The sequence below is a fragment of the Montipora foliosa genome, chromosome 11 (genome assembly GCF_036669935.1).
Source record: "Montipora foliosa isolate CH-2021 chromosome 11, ASM3666993v2, whole genome shotgun sequence".
In the NCBI taxonomy this organism is placed as follows: domain Eukaryota; kingdom Metazoa; phylum Cnidaria; class Anthozoa; order Scleractinia; family Acroporidae; genus Montipora; species Montipora foliosa.
Genome location: NC_090879.1, coordinates 41,076,046 through 41,086,045, shown reverse-complemented (window position 1 = coordinate 41,086,045; position 10,000 = coordinate 41,076,046).

Genomic DNA, 10,000 nt, shown 5'->3' with positions numbered 1-10,000 from the left:
ACAGAAAAATGTCCTTTGCATTGTCCTTATTAACTGGTGTTGAAAAAAGTGTATGAGCTTTTCGTTGGCCAGGACAAACGGAAACAGTCCGTAATATCGGGGTGTCCGATCTGTATAAAACCAGTGTCTGCAGAGCGACATTCTACTGTAGTTTGGCCATTAGCCCTCACCTGGATGGCTTGCACATTCTGGGATTCGTTGCATGTGAGACTTGCACCGAACACAAACCCATGAACACTGCAGCGCAATTATTTGTTTGTAGATTCTACGTTTGTTAGGCCCTGTTTATATGGAGAAAAGTTGTCCCGGGAAAGAGGGTCACCCTCCCAGCCGAGTCAACTTCAGCAAGCATTTATATCAGAAAAAAGTTGACCCCTTTGCCCGAGCCAACAGCGCTAGGCAGGTCACCCTTCCAGTCTTGCCAACTTTTTGTTTCTCGTGTAAACGGTTCGCCAAGTTTTGTAAGGAAATGTAGGAAAAAAGTTTCCTTCGAATGTCATGTTTTCCTTATGTGAACCGTCAGGAGAAAGCAATAGAAAACGTGACACAAACACTGTGTTTAACCTCTTGGGAAAACATCTGAAAACATTTTGAAAAACAATGTGTTCACAGGAGTTTTTCCAGTGCAGCAAAATTTACGGTGAATGTCATGTCTTTCTTGTGTTAACCGTGAATATAAATGTAAAGAAAACGTGAGACAAACACCGTGTTTAATCTCTTGGGAAAATATCTGAAAACATTTTGGAAACCAAAGTGTTCACAGGAGTTTTTCCAGTGCAGCAAAATTTACGTGGAATGTCATGTCTTTCTTGGGTTAACCGTGAATATAAATGTAACGAAAACGTGAGACAAACACTGTGTTTACCCTCTTGGGAAAACATCTGAAAACATTTTGGAAACCAAAGTGTTCACAGGAGTTTTTCCAGCGCAGCAAAGTTGACAGTAAATGCCATGTTTACCTTGTGTTATCTGCAAACAGATACAGCTAGAAAACCTACGATTAATGCTGCGTTCACTCAGGCTGGAAAATGTAACGAAAACGGTTGTGAATACAGCGCGTTGACTGGCGGTTTTCCGCGTTTTGGAAAACATGTGATAAACTTTGATAAATTTTGCCCGCGTTCACAAAAGAAAAACGACTAATTCACAGAACATTTTCCAAAATCGGAAAACTAAAGACAAATTCCAACTTTCCCTATAATTCTCCGTTTGGTAAAATCACTGGTGAATTAGGGTTTTCTTGTCGTGGATATAACTAAATAGCAAATTAAAATCTTCATCCATCTCAGTAGCGAATAAATGTCTTGGACCACATAAACTAGCTATGTAGTTTTACTTTTATTTATGAATGTTGGTATATATGTTATTTGTATATATGAGATTTATATGTATATAAAGGTTTTCCTTAGGAAAGAGGGAGAATTTGAGTTTCACAGTTGCTCAAGGAGGGGGAAAGAGGTCGCATAGATATTGAAAAGGAAGCAATACAAAACGCCCTGCACCAACCCCCTTCCCCTGAAGGTAACAGCGCAACTATTTTCTCATGCAAAACTCGAAACAGATCAACTGTTGACGGTCCAAGAAGCCTTTAAAACGTTTGTAAAGTATTTGTATTTTCTCTGGGGAGCGGAAGGAGCTTTTGTTGAGAGTAGAAGCGTTCAAACGCAAAAAAACTATGTTACTTCAGTTTTCTCGCGACCGAGACCGTAAAGTTTGAATCAGCTGAAATTTTAACAAACGAGGATTAACGTCTAATCTAATGTTATTTTCAGGTGCCATAAATGGCTTTCCCGTTTACAGAAGATCAAAAGCTGGAATCACAGCAAAAGAAATCTTCGAATTGTGCATTGACGGTGACCTTCCAGACAAAAACGTTTGCATAAGAGTTCCTGTCGGTGTAACAGAAAGTGCGACTTTTATCGTGGATCTGGAGGCAGTTCATCATAAAGACCTGACAGTGGATGACAACGGATTCTATGGAGCTCATTCCAGTCCAACTGAGCACTTTCAGGTTTTCATTGATGGTCGAGGAAAGGTCAGTGCCATGTGCAGAATTTCCAAGCCTGACCCAGAAAGCGAGTGCGGTCTTTACCGCCTATGACCACTTTGTTATCAGAAGACAGTACAGTTGGCCAAGAAATGACAAGAACTTTCGTCGTATGATGGCGAAGGTTGAACACGGAGGGAAATTTTTGCGGTTTCCCATTGTACAGTATACTGTCAATATGACCTCTGATGAAGCAAAGCTGCTTTTCAGTCAGACAAAGCGCCATTCAGAAACTCAGGTGAGAACTAAACCAAGTGTTCTTGAGAGAGTGAGACAATTGGGCGATACGTAGAGCGCTAAGAAGATTATCAATCACATTCAAAAGGAAGCAGGGGGCGTAGTGTCGATATCGTCTCCATTCGACTTTCCAAGAGATAGACAACAAGTCTACAATCAACTTCGACAAGTTGAGGGCAGGAAAAAATCCCGAAGCACTGGCCCCGCTAAGTCACCGGACATTACCAAGTTGTTGTCTCTCCAGCAAGCCAGAAGATTTATCTGTGATGTTAGTATGGGTGCAAGATCAGACAATAAAAGCGAGATTCGAGCAGCAGTGAGCACGCTTGCAGCCACCAATTACAGTATCGGTTGGATAAAAAGATTTTGTCACCCGCGTTCAAGTCCAGCTTCAGTGGCTGGAGTGGATATAACGTACAAACAGTATTTTTCCCTAATCCAATGTTTGTGTACAAAAACAACGAAAGTAAACATCCTGCAACCCTGGCAGCGCTAATGACCTCAGTGTCGAAGGAAACACGCGACTATGAGTACCTCGCAAGGTCATTAAAGTCGGAAGGGATAGAGTCATTGACGTACGGAACGGATGGAGAGTGTGTGCTAGAGAGAGGCTTTGAGAGTGTTTACCCTATTGAAGGTAAACAAGTCTGCTTGCACGAACATTCACCTACGCTGCTTCGACCACGCCAAAGGTGACATTATTATGAAAATGAAAGCTCTAAATATGTCCGAAAGTGAAGGAAAGAAAATTCAGCAAGAAGTTCGGGGGAAAGCGAGTGAAAGGTCTGGTCGATTGCGAGAGTGAAACAGAATTTGAAGAACTGTACGTGAACAAAGAGGCTCATTGGCCTGAACAGTTTAAAGAATGGATGGTAACCAACAAAGGGAGGCACAGATCCATGAAGGCGACTTTAAAGTTTTGTATGTTGAAACCAATAAGAATTGCAGCCGGCCTTGGTAACCCCCCAAACAAGTGGGATAATGAATCGCTCAACAACGATGGACAGAGGACAGAATCGCTCAACAACGTCATTAAAGAAGCAGCGGAGAATCAGGCTACCATTCACGAAATTCTAGAAGCCGAAGTAATCTAACAACAAGAGCAGGAATACATCAAAGCTATTTATGGCATGGGGGAATACAGGTTGGCCCCAGAATTTCAAGCCTATTCCATTACCCCTTTAGCTTGGTCTCAGAAGACAGCAACGGCAACACTTACAGAAAGTCCTTAAGGTCCCGTTGTGTTCATCTTCCAATCAAATCCAACCTACACCAAGACTGTCCATTTCAGTCGAAGAATGTGGGATGAGCAGTGTAGCCGCAGGATTTTTGAATCAAATTTGGCACAAATCAGAAATAATTCTGTCTCATCACAAAGTAATCGATCTGGGTGGAGGTTCGTATTGTGTGCTCGAGTTTGGAAACAGTGTGAATGTCACAATCAAAGGTGGTAACCCCACATGTAGATGCCGTAATTCCCAAAGCACAGCAGATCTTTGTTGTCACATTCTTGCCATGGTTGATACGATAGGAACACTTCCTGCGTTCTTAGATGGTTCCAACAACAAAAAAGGGAAATCACACAACATACTCCTGGCTAACATTCCAAAAAGGGCGGGCGAAAAGGCCAAGGAGAAGAAAAAACGAAAGGGACAGAATAATGTGGAACTCACTCCAATCATAGAGGAAGTAACAAGACCAGACAGTGAAATAGATTTCCAGAAGCCTCTTGCGTTTACAGAAATATGGCACAACAACAACAACTTTAACGTTGTCTTCACCAAAGAATGCACTAAGGCTAAAAAGTGCGAGTTGTGTAAAGTGGAATTTGCTAGAGGTGGTGTAGTGTGCATTCCACAGGACATTGCAATACTTCATAAAGAACGATACTATTACCCAAAGGAAGACGGTAAGGGAAGAGTGACTATGGAACCCACATGGAGTCGGGAGGCATCCAGATTTTATTGCATATTACAAAGGCATCCATACTTTTTGAAGGGAATGGTTGAGATTGACGATGACGTGCGACTGAACTTGAAAGAGGGTCATTTGAAACTTTTAAGGGAGGCCTTACAATTGTCTATTTGATTTGTCCGGCTTATGTAGTTTTCACCAATGGCTTTACCAAATTGACGGCGGCTATTTTTTAACTTCAAGGTAAAAAAGGAAGTAAAATCGGCGCATAGAAGGCGTTATCGCCTTTAAATTTTTTAACTACAATTACTGTTTAAGAATTTGATTGTGTGACGGGTCACGTAAGATTTTTTGCTTTTGCAAATTGCTAATATTCGAGGAATTGGCACAGGAAAGGGGAAAAATCAAGGACAACGTCTTTAGGATGCGTAGAAAGCCTTCTGGTCCCTCAGGCTTAGAATATATGGTCTGTGTTTGTGCACCAAATAAATCTAATTTTAAACCTCCAGGATGATGTTTGAAAACACGGATGGTTACAGCTCTTAAATCCCCAACTAAATTCGCCTCCATTTCGCCGATTTCCTGTTCATCGTGTAACATAAAAAAAATTGAAAAAAATTATATCCTTTGACTAAAAAAATGACAGCTAGGTTAACATTCTGGGACTAAATCATCTTTTTCTTCAGGGCAATCCAGGCTTTAGTGCTAGGAGCAAGAAAACCAGAATGTGTCTTTTAACACCTCATATATTCCAAATGTTGGGCACTGAAATTGGCCTAAAGCAGGAAAAATATTTCTTAATAATTTTACAGTACTAAGTTTCATTCTGCAAGAGATTGCATTGAATGATTACAATGATAATAGACATGGTTTAGTTGAGCCGAAGTAAAACATAGAGCTTCGTATATAAGATTATAGAGGTATAATATATGTAGTGTTGGATGTTATGTTACAAACAGTTCCAGTTTCAATCTTGTTATCCATTGGGCATGTAAGCTCATGTAGGGCATATCAAATATAGTTAAATGCTTTTACACAAACTGCCGTATTCTGCAATTGTACGACGATAATTGTGGTTTTGTGTGCGTTGCCCACAATCTTTGTTATGGTACGAATGATGTGCATTATTAGATGTGAAATATATTTCAGATAAGTTCCAGTTATAATCCCATTAGACACTGATCAAATTAAGTGCGAGTATTTATAGTACTAGTATTTTTCTTTTGCGAAAACTAAGCAGAAATTCTTTTTGCAACCACGGGCGTAGCCAGCACATATAACTGTAGGCCCGGGCCTACAAAGTTTTCGTTTGATGCGTTGTTGGGGCGAGATAAAAAGCTTAAGAGCTCAAAGTGTTGGTGAGGTCAAGGCGTACAATTTAATGAATCTGTGGAAATGAAAATTAGCCAGGCCCACAACAAGTTGAAAAGCTGGCTACTCCCCTGGCAACCCCACTCGATCCCCTCAAAAAGCAAACTGGACTATCCCTCATCGTTAGCTAATTGATGGGGTAAAGGTTTTCTTTTTCTTCCATTCTGCGAATGATTAAGTTTAAGAAAAGTTGTTCTGAGTAATTTTTGAAATTGTTGCTGCCAATAGGCAGCCTTCATATTCTTGAAGCCATCGAGAAATTTTGGTTCGTTGGTTCGACCCATCGTTCGCATTAAGAAACAGCGAATCAGAAATCCTGTTATATGGCGCAGTGTAGCCAATCACACGGCAAAAAAAGTAGCGTTCACCCGCCAGGAAAACGATCGGTGAATATTGCAAAATGCGGCATTTTTCGAACATTTGCTTGCGTTTTCCGATCGTAAAATCCAAGGTTTTCTGTTTGTTTTCCAGCCGGTGAACTCGAGTTTTCGTTCCATTATCCGACAGTTTTCCATTAGGGTGAACAACAGGAAAACGAGCCGTTTTCCAGGTGTTTACCGCCTGGTTAACGCTTTGAAAACAGATTGTTTTTCGTTGTTTTACCGGCGTTTTCCAGTCGCAAAACAGCGTGTTAACTGGAGTTTACTCGGAGTTTTCTCGCATTGTCCTGGTGTTCACCGCGCGGTTAACGCTGTGAAAACAGATTGTTTCCAGTTGTTTTACCGGCGTTTTCCAGTCGCAAAACAGCGTGTTAACTGGAGTTTACTCGGAGTTTTCTCTCATTGTCCTGGTGTTCACCGGGCGGTTAACGCACGCTAAACAGGTTGTTTTCCATTGTTTACTGGTGTTTTCCAGTTTCAAAACAACGCGTTCAGTGGAGTTTTCAGCGAGTGTTCTTGCATTTTCGCGAACAGTGAATGCGCGGAGAACGCCAAAAAACCGCTTGTTCTTCAGCGTTCACTAGTTGGTTAATGCTTAAAACCAAGGTGTTTGCCTTGAGGGAAAACGCGGTGTTGTCACACAAATGCACCTACTTTCCTGCCTTTTCTGCATTTGCGGCTTCTCCTTTTCGCTGGTATTTTACATGCACTTTAAAATCAGTTGGGTGGCGTAGCTTACAAATTTGGCCGTATTTACGTTTTCATTTACTCTGAGTTCGTAGCTCTGACGCTACTTTCACAATGAAATTCAAATGATTCAATGTTGTTGGCAGAAGGACTTGACTCCCTCCCTGATTATGTCCCCAGAAATAAAATATGAGATACATGTATACCTTACACTGTTTTATTATCAATGACTCAAACAGGCACTTGCCTATTTCTATTATGTACAACAATACCAAAACATTTATTTATACTATATACAAATTGATAGCTACACTCTTTTAACACATGATAGTGTTTTCTTGGTGCAAGCTAGCTTAAGATATTAAGTAACAAATTATATGGAGATGTTTTCATATCACTGGTACAAATACTGTACCCTGCATATACATTTTATCATTTTTATCATGAAAGTAAAAAAAAGTGAACAAGGATGTCAGCCAAATGTTTGAATGTGTGAACTGCACGACAAAAGAACAAAAAGGCACAGAACAGTGTAACCTCAATATAATTGTACTGTACCAAAATGCCGAAACATATTAGTCTCTATGTGGGATTGTATAATTATTATACAGTCCCAGGTAGTAAACACAACACAACGCCATTAATTCAATTTGCTGTGGACTCATAGGTGCAGCCTAGTTTGATTACTGTCACCGTGATGACTGAGGGTGCGTTCGATTGGAAAATCCGGATTTTGATCTTAAAGTCTGGATCTTCGGATTTCCAATCGAACACAAAATTTGAAAAAGATTTTGTCACAGATCTCACTAATTGATCCCGACAATGATTTCCCACAATTGAAATCCGTGACAAAATCTGTTTTATTTTGTGTTGGATTGGAAATCCGAAAGATCCAGATTTTAAGATCTAAATCTGGATTTCCCAATCGAAAGCAACCTAATATCATCCTTGATAAAAATACAGACTTAAGAAAAAATATTTACAACTTAATGGCCCAGAAAAGTTTCTCTGGGACTTCATTATGTCTTCTGTTGCTGGGAGGGCCAACCCTCCTGTTTACACACTGCCTCCTCTGCTGGTTTGACAGTCTTTCTTTGCGGCACAAGTCCAAACCATGAAGGAAAGTGGATACCTCCTCTGCTCTCCAGACAAGAGGCCTTGTAACCAGTGTGTCTTGCTCTTCATCTGATTTATTGGATGAAATCAGGTAGGAATGCAGAGCTTCAAACGTCTCCAGTTACTGTGGAACAAAGAAATTTTGTCAATAAACTTTGGTCTGTATAAAGACTGAGGTAAAACAAAGCCACACGAAATGTATGAGAGAATTGTTCTTAGTGGTGAAAGCCATCATGACTACATGTGTTGTTTAGGGTTAGGGTTAGGGTTAGTAACATACTGGGGTACAACAAGCATTCTCAAAACTGAAAAACTGAAGGATCATACTGTGCATTGAGACCGATTTTTTTTTCTGGCCATACTTTCTGATTCTAAGGAATCCGAATGTAACGTAAAATACTTCTCAAGCAAGCTGCTGGTGTACATAAAACTACTTTTACTACATTGTGTATGCACCAAATCATTACTGGTATTTTAGAAAAATCAACAGTGATTATGAATTGACCTCTTGCCCTCCAAAAAGGATGAAGACATGATACGAAATGGTTATCATCAACCATTATTTTACTCTGTCTACTTTAAATTTTTGAAACAGTAGGCAAGTGAAATCTCACCCTTTTGGTTCTTTGCCTTCTTTTCTGCTCCTGCTGGTACTGCTCATATGAAATACTTCTTTTCCGGCATTTGTTTATCTATACAAAACGTTGAAACCACCATGTTCGAAAGTAAACAAAAAAGCCACAATGATGTATTTTATACATGGTGGCGTCAAGGCATATAAAAAGGGAAGAAGTCTTGCTTCCGGTTGCTGTCCGTCACTCAAATATAATTAATTTAAACTTTATACGTGGCAACGAAAAGGTCACGCATTCCATGCAAGGCGAAACGGCGTTTTTGGGGGGACTTTTTTGTTTAGAATATCCGAGTAGACGCAGCGAGAAAGTAAATGTTTATTTTGCAAACTACAGATTTCCATTTCGTTTCGTCCACTACAGTAAGCCCTGGAAATAAACCTCCTCAAAGGAGAGAAGTCATTGTCAGAAGAGATGGAAATTCTTTTTACAGAGCTGTTGCTCTTTGGAGGGATGAATTAAGCAATGGGAAACATGAGGAAATCTATAGGTTAAGTTCTTGTTTAAATGAGAAAAATCCAAGGGTTTTGAAGTCGCTACAAGTGAATGTTTAGAAATATCAATCCATGCTGCTGGGTTCTGGGACTGAAGCAAACAAATAGTATAAACCTGCATACAGATAGGATTAACATAGAAGAATTGAAATCCAGCAAATTGTTCGGTGTACTCCTGGACTCTGAATTTAATTTTAGTGACCATATTAGTTTTGTTTGTACAAAGGCTAGCCAACAGATGTCTATTACTATTCATGAAAACATATCATGTGCATAAAAGTTGTCGGTTGATTGCAAACAATCAGAAACAGTTTACGATTGTGCATCATCGTTCCCTTCCTTTTGTGTTGCTACTTGTTGCAAACAATGCGATAAGTAAAAGAGATTTTTCTTTCTCTTACATCTTGTTTGTAATCATTGACGGTTGGTCGGAGATGAACATAAAAGGTGTTTCCATTTATGCAAACTGTTTGCAATTGTTTGCGACGGAGTTGTGTGCATATGGAAACTATGCTTTAACAGCAGCCAAGAAGTTCTGCTTGATTTCACATGTAATTAATCATTCATGAACGGGGGGTGGCAAACTGTAATCTGTGTTTGGCTCTTCAGTTTTTTTTCAACTTAATATTTTCTGAGGTAGTAAATACCATAGAATCTGCTCACAGTTTTTGTGTCTAGTGCGTTAGCACGCAGACACAATGGGAGAGCGTACGGAATTTGAAAAGCACTTTATGTACGCAATATGATGTTTTACTCATAGTTTACCTTACGTGACTGATAACATGAAGTGTACACTGATTTTCAACCAGTGGAATGTGTAACCATGTCGATATTTTATCGTCAGTTGACCGATTGGATTCAAGTAGAAAACCGCAAGGAAGAGATGGGACCAATTGAATTCGGTGACGAAAATATGACGATGACTCTGATCTTTTGACCACCATGTGCTTTTACGGGTGCTTTGAGGAAAGGAGGAATTTCACACTTAGGAAAGTTGGTGAGTGTCCTTTTGCTCTTGTAAACTTTATGATGAACTTCTATAACGTTGGTTTCTCAGTATGCCACAGGTTTCAAAGTTTGGGTTAATGTGGTCGAGTAAAAGGCTTTAAAGGATTTTTTCAA